General features: G+C 46.3%; 1 non-coding gene across 1 annotated transcript; it reads left to right on the top strand.

Annotated features, from left to right (window-relative positions):
* The first annotated feature begins 672 nt into the window (after nt 1–672).
* TRNAS-CGA (transfer RNA serine (anticodon CGA)) lies at nt 673–754 on the top strand. Its single transcript has one exon. It is a non-coding gene; the product is annotated as a tRNA-Ser (tRNA).
* Nucleotides 755–9,677: the final 8,923 nt, after the last annotated feature.

The following is a 9,677-nucleotide window of genomic DNA, read 5'->3' as shown; positions in this document are numbered from 1 at the left end:
TCCGGGGAGAAGGACGCTTCCTGGAGGGGGCGCCATTCTCCTGAGATCGCTCTTACCAGACGCGAAGCCCTTTCCCTCTTTTTGCCTCAGCTCGGGAGTGTCACCTCGCTATCCCACTCCAGGCGGCCGCCAGTCGCTGGAGCAGCCCCAACCCGTAGACCCGAGTGGCCCTCACCTTGCGCATTCCTAACCCGACGAAGCCCCTCGTCCCCCAAAACCCCAAACCCCTTTCCCCAATAAGTTCCTTCCTTCCATCCATTCACAGCAGCTCCCCATTTAAACTTTTCAGAGTCTCCCTCACCCCTCGCGCCTTGTCTACCCAGCACTCCCCTCACTTGTTAACCCAAAAGTCCCCTAGTCGCCACACTGGCGGCCCAGTGCCTTCCCTCAACTGCTTCCTCCGCAGGCCTCGCTGTCGCCTCCTAAGTAGGTGTGAGCTCCTACTCGAGACCCCGACTCTTCGCTAGGCAGGAGACCCTCCCTCCCTGGGTCACCCGGTCCATCCGACTCTTTTTCTTTGGGTGGCGTAGATAGGAGGTAAGGAACCGAGGGGTGGGGAGTCCTCAGGTGTGTGTGTGTCGGGGCCGGTACCCTGCTTCCGGTTCCCGCACGCATTCCCGGATTGCAGTGCGGACCCCTTCTGTAAGCGCGCGATGAAGTGCGGTTCTGGAAGTCACGGTGGCCGAGTGGTTAAGGCGTTGGACTCGAAATCCAATGGGGTTTCCCCGCACAGGTTCGAATCCTGTTCGTGACGGGTTTTTTGTTTTTTGTTTTTTTTTTTTCTCTCTCTTCTTATTATTATTAAAAGGGAGTCTCGCTCTGTTGCTCAGGCTGGAGTGCAGTGGCGCGATCTCGGCTCACCGCAACCTCCGCTTCCCGGGTTCAAGCAATTCTCCTGCCTTAGCTTCCCGAGTAGCTGGGACCACAGGCATGCGTCACCACACCTGGCTAATTTTTGTATTTTTAGTAGAGACAGGTTCACCATATTGGCCAGGCTGGTCTCAAACTCCTGACCTCAGGTTATCTGCCCGCCTCGGCCTCCCAAAGTGCTGGGATTACAGGCGTCGACTTTTTTAACCCCTTTCACAACACATAAAGGTAACCCCAGTTCTCACACGTTTCTTTCGTGCACTTTCTCTCTCCAAAAGGGAAGCTGCCAAAAGGTCTTAACCCCTGGATTTGGGAGGATGGGAGTGATCTTGGGAAGTTTAATTATGCACGACTGTATTGGCTGCTAGACTGTGAGGCATTTTCAGAATTTTGTAACTTCAGGCTTCCTGGGAGAGCTTTGGCACATGTCTCATTCTTTTGAGGGCATAGGGAAGGATTCGGTTGAAGGTTACATTTTGGGAATGTGAGTGGCTGTTTTGCAATATTAGTCAAACTTAGAGTTTCCTCTAAATTTCATGACCAGAAGTCACACCTTGTAGGTCTGATTACACCGAAGACCCAGGAAACAGGATTCTCTCATCTGGATTTCCTTGAGGTGTACAGGGCTAGAAGGGAGTAGTCTATTGAAACATCATTGCAGATCCAGTTAGAGCCAAGGTATGGGAAGATAATTCTCACTTTTTATTGAGTGCTTATTATGTGCCAGATACTGTTTTAAATTATCTATGTGTATTAACCAAGCAAGGAAATTAATCTCATCTTTAACCTTTAACCCTCCTATACTCATCTCACCCCATTTTTCCTATCCCCTAATTTCTGATTGTGGGGAGGATCTAGGCTGCTTGTTGAGGATTTTGTTGTTTGTTTTGGGGGGTTGTTTTTGTGACAGGGTCCCGCTCTGTCGCCCAGGCTGGAGTGCATTGGTGCGATCTCAGTTCACTGCAACCTCAAACTCCCAGGCCCAAGCAATCCTCCCTCCTCAGTAGCTGGGACTACAGGCATGCACCACCACGCCCAGCTAACTTTTTGTATTTTTAGTAGAGACAGCGTTCCGGGATTTCGCCATGTTGCCCAGACTGGTCTCAAACTCCAGGACTCAAGCAATCCGCCTGCCTCAGCCTCCCAAAGTGGTGGGATTACAGGTGTGAGCCACTGTGCCTGGCCAAGGATGTTCTTTTTGTATTTCTTGCACAGCCTTTTGTCCAAAAGGAATCCCAAAGGGCAGGGGGCTCTAGGGTAATACATAGAGCTTTCTACACATTTATACCTTAGAGTTTCCCACCTTCATACCACTGCTCAGGCTGTTATTTCCAGCATGACCCCCACATTGCCTCCCTGTCCCTCACCATTAACACTTTCCAAAATTCTTTAGGCCCCTCCTCTTTGATGCTCTTGATCACTCCAGCTACCTGTCAGTCTACCACCACCACCATTCTCTAAATTGCATGCAAGGACTTCTCCCTTGATATGCTAACATAAAAATAAAATAAAAACAGGGGTGGGTGTGGTGGCTCACGCCTGTAATCCCAGCACTTTGGGAGGCTGAGGCAGGCGGATCACGAGGTCAGGAGTTCAAGACCAGCCTGGCCAATGTAGTGAAACCCCATCTCTACTAAAAATGCAAAAATTAGCTGGGTGTGGTTGGCGGGCGCCTGTAATCCCAGCTACTTGGGAGGCTGAGGCAGGAGAAATCACTTGAACCCAAGAGGCAGAGGTTGCAGTGAGCCAAGATCGTGCCACTGCACTCCAGCTTGGGCGATGCAGCAAGACTCTATCTCAAATAAAATAAAATAAAAATAAAATAGAAACATGTTCCATTTATTTTACCTTCTAAATATGTCTCAAATATGCTCACTTTTCTCAGGGGTGAGTGCAGGCTGAGCTAGAGCCTTCATTTGGAAGGTAGTGGTATTTGTGAGCACCATACGAGGTAATATATAGAAAGCTGCACTAAAGCATCCACACTGCAGTCCGGGACCTTAAACCCTTCTATGGCTGCTTTCTGTGTTGCAGGATATGACCCCTTTTCTCTCACCACTCTTCCATATTCACTACATTCTGTCCACTGGCATTCTTTTAGTTCTTCCTGGTAGTTATTTAGCCTTGCTCATGGTGTTCTCTGCCTGGAATAATCTTTCTCTTCCACACTTTCTACTCATTCTCCACCTAAATGTTGGTTCTCCTGTGGAGTTTTCTGTGACCACTTGTTGCCTACCACATCCTATGCTCTCAACTTATTATGTGAAGTCTTTCTTCCCCTGTGGCATATAAACACATTAAACACAGATAAGCCAGTCAGTTTTTAAAATTTTTTTGCATAAATGGGTGTTTTTTACAGTAGTTATGTGTACATGTTTTAATCTTTAGACTGGTATATAAGCTTCTTGAGAGTTAGGGCTGTGTATTTTATTTATTTGTATCTTCTCTACAAGGCCTTATAGATGTGATCAACTATGTGTTGAATGAATTTATAAAATCTCATAGGCTCATGATTCTCCTTCCTACCAAATCCCAATTTGCACAGGTTCTCATATTTAAATATCTGGAGAGCCAAGACCAGAATTGACCAGCAGAGGGCAACCAACAACTACGTTGTGAAGGGAAGAAGGCTCCATGGTTTACAAAATGGAGGATCTGGACCAAGAAGGGAAATATGGCAGAGGTAGTTTGCTACTTGAAGTTCATCCCTTTTACTCTCAAATGCTTCTCTTGTAACTTTTGTGGGTGAGAGGCCAAGGCTTCAAACCTTCATATACAATAGATCATTTTAAATTTCTACCATCCCCATGTACCCACCCCATCTCCCCAATTCCTTCACACTTCCTCTTCCACTCCAACAAATCCTATCTATTCTTTTACCTTTCTTTACCTTGCATGATCTGGCCCCCTCTCTCTCACCATTCTTACATATTTACATATCACCCACTGGCATTCTTTAGTTCCTGCTACAGTATGGGGCCTTGCACATTTTCCCTGAAGTAACCTTCTCCACTTAAGCCTGTAGTCCCACTCATTTAAACCTCCTAAGGAACCTTCCATAAATATCCTTCCATAACACCTTAAAATTCCTCTACTCCACTGGATCAATCCTTCATGAATTCAGAACAAACAAAACTCCACCTTCATTTGACACTTTCAAATTTCCACATTGTTTTCTACTTCCTTTTATTTTTCGAATAAAATGTATACCTTTCTGCCTCCAGTTCCATACTATCAGATACCCTGTCATCTGGTTTCTGCCTCCTGAAGTGTTTTGGTTTTTTTTTTCTTTTTTACTTTTTTTTTTTTTTGAGACAGAGTCTTGCTCTCTCACCTAGGCTGGAGTGCAGTGGCACAAGCTCGGCTCACTGCAACCACCACCTCCCAGGTTCAAGCAATTATCCTGCCTCAGCCTCCCAAGTAGCTGGTATTACAGGTCCCTGTCACCATGCGCCTGGCTAATTTTTTTTTTTTTTTTTTTTTTTTTTTGTATTTTTAGTAGGGACGGGGTTTTGCTATGTTGACCAGGCTGGTTTTGAACTCCTGACCTCAAGTGATCCACCTGCCTCAGCCTCCCCAAGTGCTGAGATTACAGGTGTGAGCCACCGCGCCTGGCCTCCTGAAGTTTTTTAGACGTTAATAGAAACCACTGGACAAATTTAATAATCTCTTCTCAGTCTCCATCCTTTCTGTGTTTGAAACAACATTGATTTCTTACTGGCCTTCAGAAACACTTATTGTTTTTCTCCTTCTCAGTATACTGCTTCTCCACCTCATTTGCTTTCTTCTTCCTCCTGTGGAATTTCCACCAAAGCTTCATTCTCCCGAGACAAAATCTCAGAGCCACCTTTCCAGGTATGTCCTCAGCTAAACCATGGTCCTTTATCTCCAGCTGTTCACATCTCTGCACAGCTGACCTAGTGTCACCTAATATGCAAACAAACTTCTCTTCCTCTCCCACAATCATCGTTCTGAACTTTTCCCACTTTTGTTGATACCACTCTTCACTCAATTCCTTCATTTCCAGCTCTAAGAATTAATTATCTGAAGTTTGTTTTCTCCCAAGCCCATCACACTGATTCATCAGTTGCTTCCCCAAGCACATCATCTTAATTCATGCCTGTTACAATGGCCTTCAAGGTGCCCTAGTTTCACCACACTGAAATCCACCCTATATTAGTGTGATTACACTGCTTTCATCATATTATTCCCCTGTCCAGGAACCTCAGTTCCCCATCTAAACAAACACATGATCCTATTATCAACATACCCTGCCTAAATTGCCCGTTTTTCTTGCCCTTACATCTTTCCACTAAGATACCTTCCATCTAATCTGGCTGGTCATCTCCGTGTGACAGCCCAACCCCTGCCATCCCTCATGAAGTTCCTTCTCTTTACTAACTAGGTAGTCTCACCATATAATGATCTTTTCAGCAATAAATTCTTAGATCTTAAAAGTATTATTATTTTGCCTGGACACGGTGGCTCACGCCTGTAATTCCAGCACTTTGGGAGGCCAAGGCGGGTGGATCACCTGAGGTCAGGAGTTTGAGACCAGCCTGGCCAACATGGTGAAACCCCGTCTCTACTAAAAATAAAAAAATTATCCGGGCATAGTGGCGCATGCCTGTAATCCTAGCTACTCAGGAGGCTGAGGCACGAGAATCGCTTGAACCCCGGAGGCAGAGGTTGCAGTGAGCCGTGATCGCACCACTGCACTCCAGCCTGGGCGACAGAGTGAGACTTTGTCTCAAAAAAAAAATTAGTCTCACTTTGTCGCCCAGGCTGGAGTGCAGTGGTGCGATCATGGCTCACTGTATAACCTCTGCCTCCCAGGGTCAAGGGATTCTCCTGCCTCAGCCTCCTGAGTAGCTAGGATTATAGGCGCACGCCACCACACCGGCTTATTTTTGCATTGTAGAGACAGGGTTTTACCATGCTGCCAGGCTGGTCATGAACTCCTGACCTCAAGTGATCCGCTCGCCTCGGCTTCCCAAAGTGCTGGGATTACAGGCATGAGCCACTGGGCCTGGACTTAAAATTATTTTTATGTAACTAACTTTTTTTTTTTTTTTTGAGACAGAGTCTCACTCTGTCTCCAGGCTGGAGTGCCATGGTGCGATCTCGGCTCACTGCAACCTCCGCCTCCTGGATTCAAGTGATTCTCCTGTCTCAGCCTCCGGAGTAGCTGGGACTGTAGGCACATGCTACCACGCCCAGCTAATTTTTGTATTTTTAGTAGAGATGAGGTTTTACTATGTTGGCCAGGATGGTCTCACTCTCTTAACCTCGTGATCCACCTGCCTCAGCCTCCCAAAGTGCTGGGATTACAGGCGTGAGCCACCGCGCCGGCTGGTAATGTTTTCTTTTTTTTTTTTTTGAGACAGAGTCTTGCTCTGTCACCCAGGCTGGAGTGCAGTGGCGCGATCTTGGCTCACTGCAAGCTCCACCTCCCGGGTTCACGCCATTCTCCTGCCTCAGCCTCCCCAGCAGCTGGGACTACAGGCGCATGCCGCCACGCCCGGCTAATTTTTTTGTATTTTTAGTAGAGATGGGGTTTCACCGTGTTAGCCAGGATGGTCTCAATCTCCTGACCTTGTGATCCGCCCGCCTTGGCCTCCCAAAGTGCTGGGATTACAGGCGTGAGCCACCGCGCCCGGCCAGTAATGTTTTTTAAAGCTAAAGTTGGGGAAGAACTATATATAAGATTTGAGATAGGATCTTGCTCTGTTGCCAAGGCTGGAGTGTGATGGCACGATCTTGGCTCACTGTGACCTCCATCTCCCGGGCTCATGTGATCCTCCCACCTCAGTTTCCCCAGTAGCTGGGGACTACAGGCATGCACCACCACACCCAATGAACTTTTAAATTTTTTATAAAGACACAGTTTCACCATATTGCCCAGGCTGGTCTTGAACTCTTGGGCTCAAGCAATCCACCCACCTTGGCCTCCCAAAGTGCTGGGATTACAGGCATGAACCACTGCACCCAGCAATAACTTAGTATTATCCTCTTTCAAGTTGTCGACTTGTTCCAAATTCTAAGAGGCTTGGGTCTCTGCAGTTTTTTTTTTTTTTTTTTTGAGACGGAGTTTTGCTCTTGTTGCCCAGGCTGGAGTGCAATGGCGCGATCTTGGCTCACCGCAACCTCTGCCTCCCAGGTTCAAGCAATTCTCCTGCCTCAGCCTCCTGAGTAGCTGGGATTACAGGCATGTGCCACCACACCCGGCTAATTTTATATTTTTAGTAGAGATGGGGTTTCTCCATGTTGGTCAGGCTGGTTTTGAACTCCCGACCTCCAGTGATCTGCCCGCCTCGGCCTTCCAAAGTGCTGGGATTACAGGCATGAGCCACTGTGCCCAGCGGTTCTCTGCAGTTTATCCAGTAAAGCAAATCATTTTAAGACTTGGGCTGAAATGACCTCATCCTACACTTGCATCAGGGATGCTCTCATGGCAGAAAACATTTCCAGAACTCCTTCACAGCTAGTTTATGAGCCACATTTAAGTGATTCATTACTTCAAAATTACTTTTAAAAAATTAGCCAACTTTGTTATGCATCTATTTGCCAGATTTTGTTCCAGATTTTATCTGGAATTCCTCATTCCAGATAGCTAAGAAGTCCCATTCTTAGCCTTCTTCCTGTTCTTAAGTGTTTGCATGCATTCCTAGCATTTCTTGATCTCTTCTGGGCAGATAACTACTCCATACACATCTTTAGCTCTAGCTTCTTGTTTTGTTTTGTTTTTTTTGAGACGGAGTCTCACTCTTGTTGCCCAGGCTGGAGTGCAATGGCGGTGATCTCATCTCACTGCAACCTCTGCCTCCTGGGTTCAAGTGATTCTCCTGCCTCAGCCTCCCAAGTCGCTGGGATTATAGGTATGCACCACCACGCCCAGCTAATTTTTATTATTTTTAGTAGAGATGGGGTTTCGCCATGTTGGCCAGGCTGGTCTCGAACTCCTGGCCTCAGGTGATCCACCCACCTCAGCCTCCCAAAGTGCTGGGATCACAGGTGTGAGCCATTGCACCTGGCCCCTAGCTTCTTGTTCTTAAGCTCCAGACCATGTTTCCATTTCCTGACTAAACACATCTATGTGGGGGCACTCCCAACCCAATGTTCCCCAGATGAACTCATTTCTTCACCCCCAAAACCTGCTCATCCTCTTCTACTCCCTATTTAGGCTAATGATACCATGTTCTCATCCATAGTCTGGAAATCTCCATCTTTATCTGTGACTCATTTTTGGTTACTTGTCCATGTTTTTTGTTTGTTTGTTTGTTTTTGTTTTTGAGAAGAGTCTCACTCTGTCGCCCAGGCTGGAGTGGAATGGTGCGATCTCGGCTCACTGCAACCTTCGCCTCCCAGGTTCAAGCAATTCTGCCTCAGCCTCCCAAGTAGCTGGGATTACAGGTGTGCACAAGCACGCCCAGCTAATATTTGTATTTTTAGTAGAGATGGGGTTTCACCATATTGGCCAGGCTGGTCTCAAACTCCTGACCTCAGGTGATCCACCCACCTCGGCATCCCAAAGTGCCGAGATTACAGGTATGACCCACTGCGCCTGGCCTGTTGTTGTTTTTTAAGAGATGGGTCTTACTCTGTTGGCTCACCATAGCCTCTGGGCTCAAGCAATCCTCCTGCCTCAGTCTTCCAAGTAGCTAGTACTACAGTCATGCACTACCATGCCCAGCAATAGTGTCTTTTTATTAAAAGTTGTTAGGATGACTAAATTAATGTTTAATGTTTACAGTAGTGCCTCACAGTAAATAATCTGGCCATTACATTTCTTTATTGCCAGTGTCCAATCCTGTTCAGAACTTAACCCTGATGATTCCTTTACGAAGCCTTCCTTCCCACATTCCACCAGATATGTAGTTGGCCCCTTTCCTCCTCATTGTCCCATTGTACTTAGTCCCTATCTATTAGCAACATACTATTCTATATTTCCCATTATTTGTTGTTCTAGTGTGTGTCACCTACAATGCTGCAAGTTCCTTTAAAGTCTATTCTTATTTTGTTTCTGAGACAGGGTCTCATTCTTGGCACTCAGGCTAGAGTGCAGCGGTGCAAACACAGCTCATTGCAGCCTCAATCTCCCAGGCTCAAGAGATCCTCCCACCTTAGCCTCCCAAGTAGCTGGGACCACAGGCATGTGCCACTATGCCATTTTTTTTTTTTCCATAGAGACAGGGTCTTGCCATGTTGCCCAAGCTGTTCACAAACTCCTGGGCTCAAGGAATCCTCCCACCTTGGACCCCAAAGTGCTGAGATTACAGGCGTGAGGCACTGGCCCCTTTAAAGTCTTATTTCTCAATTATTTATACATCTTAAATGCTTGGTACTATGTCTAACACATGACAGGTACACCATAAATGTTGGCTGAATCTAATCAGTTACTAAAACCTGTCAATTTTTCTTCCCAAATGTCATTCTCTCTTTCCTGCAGTATTTCAAGCCCTTATCTTCTGCTTCCTTGAATTACTACAAAGCTCACTAACACTGCCGACACCAGTTTCTTACATTCTTCCCATTCTTGCATTCTCTCAGTTTCTTGCATTCTTTCCAGAGTAATGGGTTGGAAGTCATTCCTCTTCTCAAAAACTTACCGGTAAAGTCCAAATTCCCTAGCATGCATTCAAGGCCTTCCAATAATTGGCCCCAAATTACTTCTAGTCTTATCTTCCATTATTTCCCTTCATTATTCGTCTTCCAATAAACTCTATGCTCCAGATTACATTAGTCTCTGCCTTCTTCAACATTTTCTTCACCCCCTTTTTTTTTTTTTTTGAGACAGTTTCACTCTT

This window comes from Pan paniscus, chromosome 10 (assembly GCF_029289425.2).
Source record: "Pan paniscus chromosome 10, NHGRI_mPanPan1-v2.0_pri, whole genome shotgun sequence".
NCBI classification, from domain to species: domain Eukaryota; kingdom Metazoa; phylum Chordata; class Mammalia; order Primates; family Hominidae; genus Pan; species Pan paniscus.
This window is presented reverse-complemented; position numbering and strand designations above follow the sequence as displayed.